Below are 12,997 nucleotides of genomic sequence, written 5' to 3' on the forward strand. Positions count from 1 at the left end.
TATGGTATGAGGACAATACCTATATCTTTCAAGACTGCATTTCTGGTTGCTGACCATGTCTGTCCAATTTCACTTCCTAGATGACAACTATCTGGGGGTTCCCTTTCCTGTCTTGATACCCTCCTAACTTCAGTCCAGGCCACTCTTCTAGCCTTTGATGTGCAGACATACCCCCACAGGCACACACGCCCGCTGCACTGATTTCTATGGGTGTTCCGGGCAGGCTTACGTGATTTGTGGCTTTGGCGGCCTGACTTGGGTTTTGCCCTTGAGAAAAACTTTGGTTCTGACGTGTGTATCTAGTAAATGAAGCATGTTAATGGCATAATTGGTACAGATCATGCTGTAACCCCAGATTGCACGGACACCTCAACACTGAGCTGACTTAGAAACGGCACGTTGTGCTTTGCCTCTGCTGACCCCCTCCCCCCCAACACTGAGCCTCTCCTCCCGGGCGAGAGGTGCAGGGTTGAGGTTGTCCGGGTTCTTGATGGTAGCGTCTACTCCAAGCAAACATAATATGCTTACATAATAGAAACTGTGGGCTGCGCCTGAAGTGAAAATTATCATCCTGGAGATGATCTTTGCCAGGCTCCTCCCCCTCCTGGGGGGACCACTGCTTCAAAGTAGAGAGAGGCTCTGGGAGGTGTGAGAATATCCATTCACTCAATGGAATACAAAAGTGCCCTTTGTCAGCTAGGAGGGTGGATCACATATACCATTGCCCTACTTAAGCTTAACCAATAGAATGCCTTATGGTTGTTCAGTTGCTCATTCATGTCTGACTCTGCAACCCCATGGACTGCAGCACACCAGGCTCCCCTGTCCTTTATGATCTCCCAGAGTTTGCTCAAACTCATGTCCATTGAGTCGATGATTCCATCCAACCATCTCATCCTCTGCCACCCCCTTCTTCTCTTGGCCTCAATCTTCTCCAGCATTAGGGACTTTTCTAATGAGTTGGCTCTTCACATCAGGTGGTCAAAGTATTGGAGCTTTAGCATCAGTCCTTCCAATGAGTATTCAGGATTGATTTCCTTTAGGATGGACTGGTCTGATCTTCTTGCAGCCCAAGGGGACTCTAAAGAGTCTTCTTATGGAGGATACTTCAAATGTCCAGTTCAAAACCTTAACTTGAGCTGAGATGAGAAGATAGTCTTTAGGACCAAGGAAAGGATATTTGGGTGGCAAGGAAGTTCTTTCTGGAGTCTGCTAATCAAAATAACTGATTTCAGGGACCAAAGGAATTCTGGGATCCCGAGAAGTGCATTCTGCATATCTCAGCTTCAGAGAGAGTCTCATGCAGAAAGGTATGTGTTCTAAAGCACTTTGCTTCCAAGGAAGCTAACTGTTCTCCCCAGGGTCCGAGTGAAGAAAAACCTGGTTTGCCCAGAAGTCTGGGGTTTGTGACTCAGAAGACTTTCAGTCTGAAAACTGGGAAATTCCTGGGGAACTAAGATGAGGGCCTGAGAGTTTGCTTAGACCAAGCCGAGCTCTAGAGATACTGCGGGAAAAACTGCGGTGCCACGACCCTATCACCTCTTAGCAGTTAGCTCTATGGCCCCTGGCCTTCCAATCATGATTTTCTATCCCAAGGACTATGCTATTCACTTTCTCAGTGTCTTTCTATGTTTCATTGTCACCTGGAAATCCACTCTCTGAAAATTGCTTACATCCCCAAGTAAAAATAGCATTGAGCTAGACAGCTCTTGTTTTCCCAGTGTATTTACCTCTTGGTCACTGACTACAGACGTTTTGAGTTAACGTGAACATGGCCAGGAAAAAAAAATGCAGCTGTCTAATTCTTTGCAGGTTTTATTATATTATATACGGACTATATCCCATTATAATAAAATGAGTTGGGTTTATTACAGGCTAACAACAACAACAACAAAAAAATCACAAGTTGGACAGCAATTAGCTTGAACAGACATTTATTTTATCCTTTTACTAGCAAAGCAATTGTAATTTTATGCTCCAGAAACTCTCATTCTTAAATGTTATGTCTGAGGTAGCTTTGCCAAACTGATGCTAATATTGTTATTAAGTAGATGGTAAATGTGCTCTTGAGGCCTCTTTGCTATAAAGGACGTGGGGTTTACAGCTCATACGAGTCTAGAGCTCATGTCTGCTCCTGTGTATGTTTTTAAGCTGCAGAACAAACTGGCCAATTCTTTCATACGTGAGCCCGTCTTCCAATCTTTCCATCTGTCCATCCCTTCTCAAAATTCTCTTCCTGAGACAGGTTTTATGATGTACATTCCAAGGCAGGTAATAAATCAGTTGTTGCACTTTAATAGCTGGCATTTGGAAGAGCAGTATAAAGGTCAACCCTGAATATTCACTGGATGGACTGATGCTCGAAGCTCCAATACTTTGGCCACCTGATGGGAAGAGCTGTCTCACTGGAAAAAACCCGGATGCTGGGAAAGACTGAAGGCAAAAGAAGAGAGTGGCAGAGGATGAGACGGTTAGACGGCACTACCAATTCAGTGGACAGGAATTTGAGCAAACTCCAGGAGATAGTGGAGGACAGAGGAGCCTGCGTGCTGCAACCCAGAGGGTCGCAGAGTCACACACGTGGCTCAGTGACTGAACAGCAGCCTGGAGGTGAGGCTTTCAGACCATAACCAGAGCCTCCTGGGGGGCAGGAGATTTTCACGAGGTCTGATCACTCTTCCGAAAGGCCCAGACACCACGTGCCCCCATGAGAGCAGCTGGCCCTCCTCTGCTCCATCTCTTCTCAGTGACCACGTTAGAACGCCACGCTGCCTTGACCGGGAAGACCCTGCCACCCCAGATGGCCCGTCAGTCACTCTTTCCATGGACGGCAGCATGCCTCTTCAAGGCCCTGCCCTCGGAGACCGTGACCTCCACCAACTCGAGCACCACTGACAGACTCCGAACCCACAAACTCAGGAACGCCTGGTACCTGTCATCAAACACTCCTTACCTTCATACATAGGCGAATGTCTTTTTAGGAACAATAGCAAGAAGAAAGAAAAATGTAAGAGCCCCGTGAAATTATTTTGTCAATCAATCCAATGGTGGTTAAATCCAAGATGTGTGTGTCTTAAAAGGAGGTGTTAAAAGCAGCCCTTTATTCATCCACTCACACAATGGCACCCCACTCCAGTACTCTTGCCTGGAAAATCCCATGGATGGAAGAGCCTGGTAGGCTGCAGTCCATGGGGTTGCTAAAAGTCGGACACGACTGAGTGACTTCACTTTCACGCATTGGAGAAGGAAATGGCAACCCACTCCAGTCTGGTGGGCTGCCGTCTATGGGGTCGCACAGAGTCGGACACGACTAAAGTGACTTAGCAGCAGCAGCAGCAGCACACACACATACATATATAGTGATATGGAGTGAATTTTCTCCAAAATTTCCATTTCTGTCATACATATCAAGTTTTTCTTATCAGAAGTGCTACAGTTCAGTTCAGTTCAGTCTCTCAGTTGTGTCCGACTCTTTGCGACCCCATGAATCGCAGCACGCCAGGCCTCCCTGTCCATCACCAACTCCCGGAGTTCACTCAGACTCACGTCCATCGAGTCAGTGATGCCATCCAGCCATCTCATCCTCTGTCGTCCCCTTCTCCTCCTGCCCCCGATCCCTCGCAGCATCAGCTACACTCTCAGGCAAAACCAGAAACACTGTTGTAGCACTCCACTCTAAACTCAGTTATTTGCTTGCAAATATTTTAACCTCGTCCATTTCTAACTTGCAGTCTGCAGATGTGTGTCAGAAGGCTGGGATCTCAGAGGAGCCATCTAGTCCCTGAAAGAGTCTAGCCAACACCGCTGAGAGGTGGGACGAAGGCCTGTTTTCTGGGTTCACAGAATCATGTCAGGTATTTTCTGTTTGTATTTTATATGCTACAAGGTAGATTATAATTCACCAAGATTTTGGAGAAGGAAATGGCAACCCACTCCAGTATTCTTGCATGGAGAATCCCAGGGACAGAGGAGCCTGGTGGGCTGCCGTCTATGGGGTCGCACAAAGTCGGACATGACTGATGTGACTTAGCGGCAGCAGCAGCACCCAGATTTTATCAATTTCACTTTCAATGGCTTCTTTAGTTACAAAATTCTATTTTACTAACGTACTTAGTCGGAGAAGGCAATGGCACCCCACTCCAGTACTCTTGCCTGGAAAATCCCATGGATGGAGGAGCCTGGTAGGCTGCAGTCCATGGGGTCACTAAGAGTCGGACGCGACTGAAGTGACTTAGCAGTAGCAGCAACGTACTTAGTATTTCTAGTAAATACAATTTAGGCCAGAAGCCACCCATTTATCATAAGCGAGCTCTCATTCACCCATTCATTGGTGTCCCCTGACATCCCCTTGGAATATGATATAAATATACAAATTGATCATTTGCTACTGGGCCTTTAGAAGTATATGAGTTCAAGGGTGCAGTCATTATTGAAGGGGGTCAAACAAAACTAGAGTTAAGGTATTTGGACCAAAGGGACAGGTAGCTACCTCTTTTCCCAGAAACAAATTGGACATGAAAGGAAATTCGTTCTGAAAAGAACACACATATCATGTGTACACAGCATATTTAAGCTTGCCCTGAGAGCTGATAATCAGGTTCAGCTTTACACCTCATGAGCAGTTGATAAAACTTAGTGATATAACTAATGCTGAAATAACTTTTGGTATCAAAAAAGCTGGACTTTGATTTCAGACATGTTACCAAAAGCTTGTGTATGTGTGTGTGTGTGTGTGTGTGTGTAAAATATACGTGCATGCTACATGCTAATTCACTTCAGTCATGTCTGACTCTTTGCAACCCCATGGACTGTAGCTCACCAGGCTCCTCTTTGGAATTTTCCAGGCAAGAATATTGGAATGGGTTGCCAACCCCTCCTCCAGGGGAATCTTCCCAAAGCAGGGATCGAAACTGCATCTCTTTTGTCTCCTGCATTGGCAGGCAGGTTCTTTAGTACTAGTGCCAGCTGGGAAGCCCTTTCATCCACACTTCTTTGGATGAAAGATACTGAAATAAAAAAAGAGAAAAACCTAACAATGTTAATACCATTTTCTATCCTCTTTAGCATTACTGAAGCCAAACAATCAAGCAACTAATTCTGCTGGTAATATACACTCATCATATCAATTTAAATTTAACAAATCCAGGTAACCAATTGGCTATACAAATCTGTTTCGTTATCAAAATTGGTGCACAGTTAAGCTCACGGACCTGATCTTGTAGGTTCATTATAAGATAAGAGAAGAAAAGGCTGACTGGCCCATGAAATACAGTGCTGTGTCGTCCCGTCTTGAGAGAGTGCTGGCCTGCTTGCTGTGCGCAGGCCCCAGTCTCTGAGCTGAGTATATCGTCCTTAGTAAAAATAACAATCGGGATGATTAACAGCCTCTAGGTACTGGTGTGTACTTCTTCCCACGTACACACCCAGGGCATTAACCTTCACACTTCAAGCCAGTCCAGCGAGCACAAAGAAGGCATTGAGCAAAGGAGAGATGATCCCTGGAAAAATAGATCCACATGGGAGGCTGCAGTCTGCCTCCAGGGAAACGGCTTACTGTAAACGCAGGGTCCTGAAGGCCACCACGTCCGCACCACCACGCTCTGCTGCCGGGGCTCAGCCATGGTTCTGAAACAATACTGGCTACAGTGACCGTTCACTGCATGCAAGAAGCATGGTGCTACGAGGTGGAAATGATCAGTGATACCATTCGTGGTATTCTGGGGATTTCTCAAGAAGTTGCACCCTGGTCAGAAGTCTTTTGGTCTCTTCCATTATTGTAGGCAGACGTAGAAAGTCAAATTAGACTATTTAGAGTAAACCCACCCTTCTGAAAAACCAACCCCAAACACATTCATATAGTAAACACTTTGCTATCCTTGACATTTTATGTTCAAAGTTGATTTATTTACTGAAAATAAGTGACGGAAAAGAAACCGATGGACAAGACCTGGGACAATACATGTCAGACGGATGACTCTTCCCTTCACTCCCTGTTTCTCTTGAGGATGAAAGTTACACACGAGCTTGGGATAAACCAAAGTGATAAGAACTTTTTGTTTGTCTAGCTGTGCGTTTGTTTCATTTGCTTTCAAGTGACAAATAAAACTAAGGAAACATTTGAATGTAAATAACAGAGAGTTTTGTGATTCACCCTGTGGATCTCAACAATTGATCTGGTTTCCCTGCCATCAACCATAAAGGTTAAAAATACCTGTTAGTGAAGATTATCAATGGAAACATGGCACTTGTGTGTGTGAATATGAACATGTGTTTACACACAGCCTCGATCTAATTAGAACACCAGTGGCCCCTTTAAATCGTTCAAACATATTCAGGCTAGCCTCCTTTATTAACTTGGCAAAGGATTTTTAGCAGGCTTGGAGAAAACACCATAATTTTTATTACGTAACAAAATTATATCACTGGAAATGCAACCAGCAATACTGTCGAGAGATTTCAGTAGTAGAGAGTATTCTATTTAAAATATTTAACAGATTGTTAACAAGCTATTTAACAATATTTTAGTGTTTCAGCATCATGACAAGTGTATTAATACTACCTTGTGAAAGCCCTGTGACTACTGACCAGAAAAAGATACATGAGTTGGGAGATTCCCAAGGATGAGCCTGCTTTGAGGTTTCTCACCGTGGACACCAGAGACGCTCTCTGTCGTGGTGGCCGCCCTGTGCCCTGGAAACTGAGGCAGTCGCCCAGGCTCTGCCCACTGGGTGCCAGCAGCTCTCCCTGCTCCACCCGGAGCTGAGCCTACAGAAGCATCTCCAGTCGCAAAACACCCGCTAGGGAGCAAAGTTGCTAAGAGCTGAAGACCATGAGCTGAAAGAAATACAACCCAGAAGTGGTTTTGTCTGCTTTTTCTCAGAGTCTTTACAGATGGAGTTTTTAGCTGCATCCAAGAAAAGTTTATGGGCACCATCTTCCCAAAAGTATAGACGTGAGCATAAATGGCGTTGGATTTTTTTTTTCAACGTGAGATGTTAGATTAAGTCGAGAAAGTACCAGATGAGGGCAGAGACCCAGTCAGACAACCTCCTTAAAGGGGGCTCAACACATTTTAAAAAGACTTGAGTTGAAGGTCTCTTCACATTTCACAAGAAAGATGAACTGCAGATTCTAAGTGCTGTGACTGACAGCAGTCATCCTGGTGTTCAAGGATCCGTGGCTGCCTTCTTATCCAGACAAGTTCTGAGTGAAGAGGCAGAACCCAGGTAAGATTAAAACAGAACCAACCAGACAAACAGAAATAACTACCTTGGTTAGTCACAGATTCTTAGAGATGACCTGTAGGGATATAGAGCTTAGTAGAGGATTGCAGAAGAAAGCTGAGAAGGTGTTCATTAAGAGTGAAGACTTCCCTGGTGGTCCAGTGGTGAAGAATCCACTTGGCAATTCATGGAACATGGATTTGGTACCTGGTCTGAAAGATTCCACCTGCAATGGGGCGGCTGAGCCCATGAGTCACAGCTCCTGAAGCCTGTGCTCTCTAGGGCCCGTGCTCAGCAAAGAGAAGCCAGAGACCTGCAACTGCAGAGCAGTCCCCAGTGGCCGCAACTAGAGAAAAGCCCGCTCATGGCGACCAAGACCCAGCACAGCAAAAATTAATAGTTCTTTTGTTTGTTTGTTTAAGAGTGAAGGGAAGGGAACGCATGCTTTCCTTGCGTTGAACATCTCAGCTACATTTCAGGAACGCAGCGCTGTTGCAGATGAAAGTCGTCTCTTTTCTGACCCAATGCCCAGCAGTACTGCATACAAAACCCAGTGTTTAGTCACGTTTCCTGATTTTGGTAAACAGAAGAACCTCTCTAGGAACGCCATGCTTCTTCCCATTTGAAGAGTCCTAGGCAGGAGGCATAAGATCTGTTATTGTCAAGAAAGCAGCCTTTCACCCAAGCCGTGTGCAACTGATACTGGCAGACTGGATGTAATTCCTTTACTATCAAAAGATACAAGGGACTGTCTGGGACTGACCTGCTTATAATTTTCTTCAGGGAGGACCTGACTTTGCCACAACTCGATATCACAAGAGTCCATCCTCAAATTGCTTAAATGGGAGATCATCACGAAACTTGTGTGTGTGTGTGTGTGCTACTGAACACAGGAAACAAAAGGCAAGTTTATAAGACCAGTTGTGCTATTGGCTAGTTTACAAGCTTGCTTCAAGGCTCAGTTATTTGATGTCAGCTTATGGAAAATGAAAAATGGAGCACGCGGGTGGCAGGCGGGCATCACGGGACTTGCCCAGTTGCTACCAAAGACCCAAGCGACTGAGAATTAAGGAGGAACAGCATGACTCCTAATCAGCAGATAAATTATAAAGCTGGTGTTACTGCTGATATCCAGGTAACCAGAGAAGAAAATTTATAAACAAAACATCAAGGATTTCATACAGAGAAAGTTCATGGAACTTCACACTTGCTTCAAGGATCCATGGTTTCCCACTGCAGTTGCCAAAATATCCCTAAATCTTAGTAGGGTCTAGAAAATGTTCCTGGCTCCTGCCTCTTTCCCCAAAACACTTTGTTCAATACTATTCAGCCACTTTGGATTTTTTTTTTTTTTTGGCCACTTCTCTTCTAGCTTCAGGATTTTGTATTTGCCATCTTTTCAGATGCCATACCCCCAAAGTTTCCACATCGGGTGCCCACCAATCACTGGATGTGCTTTTAACTCGAATGTCCCCCCCAGAGAAACGTTCTCATCTTGTCCTCCCAGCTAGTTTCCACCCCCCAACACCCACATTCTCTATGGCTCACCCTCAGCTTCATTATCTGGCTTTATCTTTCTCTTAAAAGTTATCACATTCTGAAATTACCTTAATATACATTTGATGACACATTTCTTGCTGGCCTCTGCTGGAACCTAATCACTGACCATTCAGGACTGTTGTGCATATGCTCTCAACCCTTGAGAGGAACTAAAAGCTATATCTTTCGGAAAGTAGAGCTGAAGCCTAGTGATATCCAGTACAGAGGGGAGTGCAGAGCTCTTCTTTTTATTGTTATATGAAACTCCTATCTGAAGTAACATGGAATGGATAGTATATAGAGAGGAAAATGTCCCAGGTCAAGCAGTACTAGACTTAAATAACACAGAGTTGGCTTGAGGACGGTCCCCTGCGAGCCTTGCCCAGAGGCCACACAGACGTTACTCAGAGCATTGATGTGCCATAGGAACAGTTTTCCATTTTATATAAAGGAAGGGGCAGTAGGGTCCAGGCTCCAGTAAACTCGTGCGTGCCATCCTGAGCAAATGGGGAGCTCTTGCCGAGAGGTTGGCCCTTTCTGCCTGAGTCCGTGAAAAATATGATTTAGCAAGTAACTTCTCTATTTTGATCACAAAGGACAGCTTGGCAAAATCTGGTGAGTTTGACTCGTTTATGAGATGAAAGGGCATAAAACAGTCGTGGTAAAATGAAAACACTTTTGAAATGTAGACATTAAGTGTGAACAAGCTGGATCTAAGGCTCTTAATTTCATAGAAATGATCTACTTTACTGCTAACCCTTCTCAAGTGCCCATTAGTTAAGAGATAAGACTCTGAGCAGAATCTGTAACTGGGCCTCCACGATTCAAAGAAGCCAATAGCAAAAGTTTGTTGCAACTGCAGGCAGATAGCTGAGGAATTAGAAGGCCAGGTTGGTTGTGAAAACAGACCACAACAATACAGGCTCTGATAAAGACTCTGAAAGAATCTTTATACTTCAGACTACAGGCTCTGCAATCACGCACATTGCCTTCACGCCCAGACAGAGGTATCTTCCAGCAGGCAGGATTCTGGGGCTTGTGGGAGGGCCAGATAGTCAGTGAGAAAGACACGTATCAGAAGGCGGTGCAGGAGAGGGGAAGCTCATGAACAGCTGTGGGGGCCTGCTGAACACAGGCAGCTGGAGGGGAGTGCAGGATGTCTGAGACGGTCCAATTGTCCTAATCGGCCCTGAGAAAGAGGAGGGCAGGAACAGGGTGCTTCCTCAGTGGGAACAAAAGCTCAGGTCCTGAGGAGAGCTGTGCCTCAGGGAGGGGCTCTGGGCAGAAGATGAAGATAAGCTTAGCAAACTGTCTGAAGAATCCAAGTTGAAATTTCAGTTGAATAATTTACTTCCCACCAACGTTTCATACCCAGTGACTTTGGCTTTGACTAAATGATTGGCTTTAGACATCATTCTTGCATTTGAAACAACCTACTCAATGGATATGAATCTGAAGAAAATTCTGGATAGTGGAAGACAGAGTCGTGCTGCAGTCCACAGGGTTGCAAAGAGTCGGACAGAGCTTAGCAACTGAACAACAGCAACAGAAGCATTTGTCCTGTTATCCTTATTTTTCAACCAAATAATCCATGCCTGGAATATGCTGAATTAGCATATAGTCAAATCAAATTAGCAAGCATTTATGGAATGGCTCTAGACCCCAAACTCTTCAAGAGCTGAGGTCATCTCTGGTTTTGTTCACAGTGCACCCTCTCAGGATAGATGATGCAGTACACGCTTACCGTAGAACCGCTGATTGAATGAATAATTGGGTTAATTAGTTTTCATTGCCAGTCCATGTGTTTTCCAGATTTACATCTCCTTTAATTAGGGGAACTTCCCCTTGAGGTTCTGGAACTACCACCACAGATGCGCGCTAAGATTGAGGCAAATCCAATAGAGTGAGTGGTAACTTCTTGATCTAAGCAAAAAAAAAAAAAAAAAAATTTTTTTTTTTTTTTTTGCAGCTAACAAAAGAAATTCAGCGGCGTCTATCAAAAGCAGAGACAATTCCTAGAGCATTTAGATGTGAGAGTGCACAAAAATGCAATTCTCAGAAAACTCTGCCCTTAAAATATGGAGGGACTCACTTGGCATTGAATGAAATAGTGAGAAGTTCACAGGCATCTGGGTCCAAGTGATGTATCAGAAGGAAGAGCAAGATTGCTCATTCAATTAATGACCTAATTAACATTTTAAGACCAGAGCTTTTGGTGGGACTGTCATGAAATTTGAGGAACTTTTTTTTTTTTTCCAAAATGAAACTGGCTCTCAGTATGGGGTTACTCATAAAGAAAGGGAAACTTTTTAGGATAGCCATGGGTATTTTTTAAAATGGTGCCCATTTAAAAGGCCATAAGATTGATGCAATTTTCCAGGGCTGGTTTCAGCTTCCCCACTGAGTGGTCATTAGGTCATTGGGCCAGTCCTCCTCTTGCCTGACCATTATGATTTCACCCAATTTGCTTCTAAAAACAGACTTTTGTAGGAATTGTTAGTCACTATCAGCTTCTCCCTGAGTTAACTAGGCTTTCATGTAAGGTGCCAAAAGCACCTCCTTAGGTTTCCGTGTGTTCACAGAACAAGGCTATGTGCGAAGTCACCCTCCCACTGCCCGGGTTTTCTGACTTGGCTGAACTAGCAGCAGAAGATCATCATTTTGTAGCCCTCAGCTTCCCTTCAGAGACAGCCTTGGTGGGCGTTGTGATGCTTTCCTGTGGACAGTGCCTCCTGGGAGCAGGGACGGCACCCTTGGGATCCTTAGAGTATTTACTCAGCAGTAATGAATCCGCCTGCCAATGCAGGGGACACAGGAGACCTGAATTTGATCCCTGAGTCGGGATGATCCCCTAGAGGAGGAAAAAGGCAACCCACCCCAATATTCTTGCCTGGAGAATCCCATGGACAGAGGAGCCTGAGGGGCTACAGTCCATGGGGTCGCAGAGTCGGACACGACTGAGCCACTGAAAGAACAAGTTTGACTTGAACCTGCCACTGGCCTGCTTGGCATCTCATCCCACCCCCTGCTCTCCAAGATGACAGAACTGAAGTGAGGCGTTCCTTTCTCAGGAGAGTTGCCTGTGTTTCCACAGAGATAGGAGTGGGAGCCTAGAAGGAAGCGGGTGTCTCAGGGAACACGGTCTACACAGATGGAAGCCAACTGAATTGAAACCACCCCAGGAGTTCTGTAATGCAGCCAGCAAAGGCCAATGTACCAATCAGTGACACGCAAGCTGATTGAGACCCACAGTACTGGAAAATCAGAGATTCAGGTGTTCCAGCTTCACTCCTAACTTCAGTTCAGTTCAGTCACTCGGTCATGTCCAACTCTTTGTGACCCCATGGACTGTAGCCTACCAGTCTCCTACATCCATGGGATTTTACAGGCAAGAATACTGGAGTGGGGTGCTATTTCCTCCTCCAGGAGATCTTCCCGACCTAGGGATTGAACCTGCATTGTAGGCAGATGCTTTACCGTCTAAGCAGGGTGCCTCCGATTCCTTGTACCCACTCAAATCTAGAAGTTAAATCTGCAAAGGACCACAGGGCCAGAGGTCAGGTAACTTGCCTTTTAAGTAAGTCTACCTTGTTCATTCCTATCACAAAGATTCTTAAGTTCTTAATATATGCTAAGAGCTGAAATACCTTGTAACTCTGCTAGCACTCCATTCTCATCTACAAAATGACGAGGGCTTCCCAGGTGGTTCCGTGGTAAAGACTCTACCTGCCAATATAGGAGATAAGGGTCGGATCCAGGAAGATCCCAGATGCCGAGGAGCTACTAAGCCCAGGCACCGTAACTACTGAGCCTGCGCCCTAGAGCCCAAGAGCGGCGACTCCTGAGCCTGCGCCCTAGAGCCCAGGAGCGGCGACTCCTGAAGCCTGTGCGCCCCAGAGCCCAGGAGCATCGACTCCTGAGCCTGCGCGCCCTAGAGCCCAGGAGCGGCGACTCCTGAGCCTGCGCCCTAGAGCCCAGGAGCGGCGACTCCTGAGCCTGCGCCCTAGAGCCCAGGAGCGGCGACTCCTGAGCCTGCGCCCTAGAGCCCAGGAGCGGCGACTCCTGAGCCTGCGCCCTAGAGCCCAGGAGCGGCGACTCCTGAGCCTGCGCCCTAGAGCCCAGGAGCGGTGACTCCTGAGCCTGCGCCCTAGAGCCTGTGCTCTGTAACAAGAGAAGTCCGTGCACCACAAGCAGAGACAAGCTCAAGCAGCAACGAAGACCCAGTGCAGCTGAAA

At 45.8% G+C, this 12,997-nt stretch overlaps 1 long non-coding RNA gene across 2 annotated transcripts; it reads right to left on the reverse strand.

Moving 5' to 3' along the window:
* Window positions 1-1,959: 1,959 nt before the first annotated feature.
* On the reverse strand, window positions 1,960-12,618 carry LOC129651095 (uncharacterized). 2 transcript variants are annotated; one of them, XR_008713996.1, is made up of 3 exons: window positions 12,410-12,618; window positions 10,507-10,685; window positions 1,960-2,433 (listed from the first exon to the last, which is right to left on the reverse strand). It is a non-coding gene; the product is annotated as an uncharacterized LOC129651095 (long non-coding RNA). The 2 variants fall into 2 exon arrangements; XR_008713997.1 differs by lacking the exon at window positions 1,960-2,433 and adding an exon at window positions 7,651-7,855.
* Between the last annotated feature and the right edge of the window lie 379 nt (window positions 12,619-12,997).

Source organism: Bubalus kerabau, chromosome 4 (assembly GCF_029407905.1).
Source record: "Bubalus kerabau isolate K-KA32 ecotype Philippines breed swamp buffalo chromosome 4, PCC_UOA_SB_1v2, whole genome shotgun sequence".
NCBI lineage: Eukaryota > Metazoa > Chordata > Mammalia > Artiodactyla > Bovidae > Bubalus > Bubalus kerabau.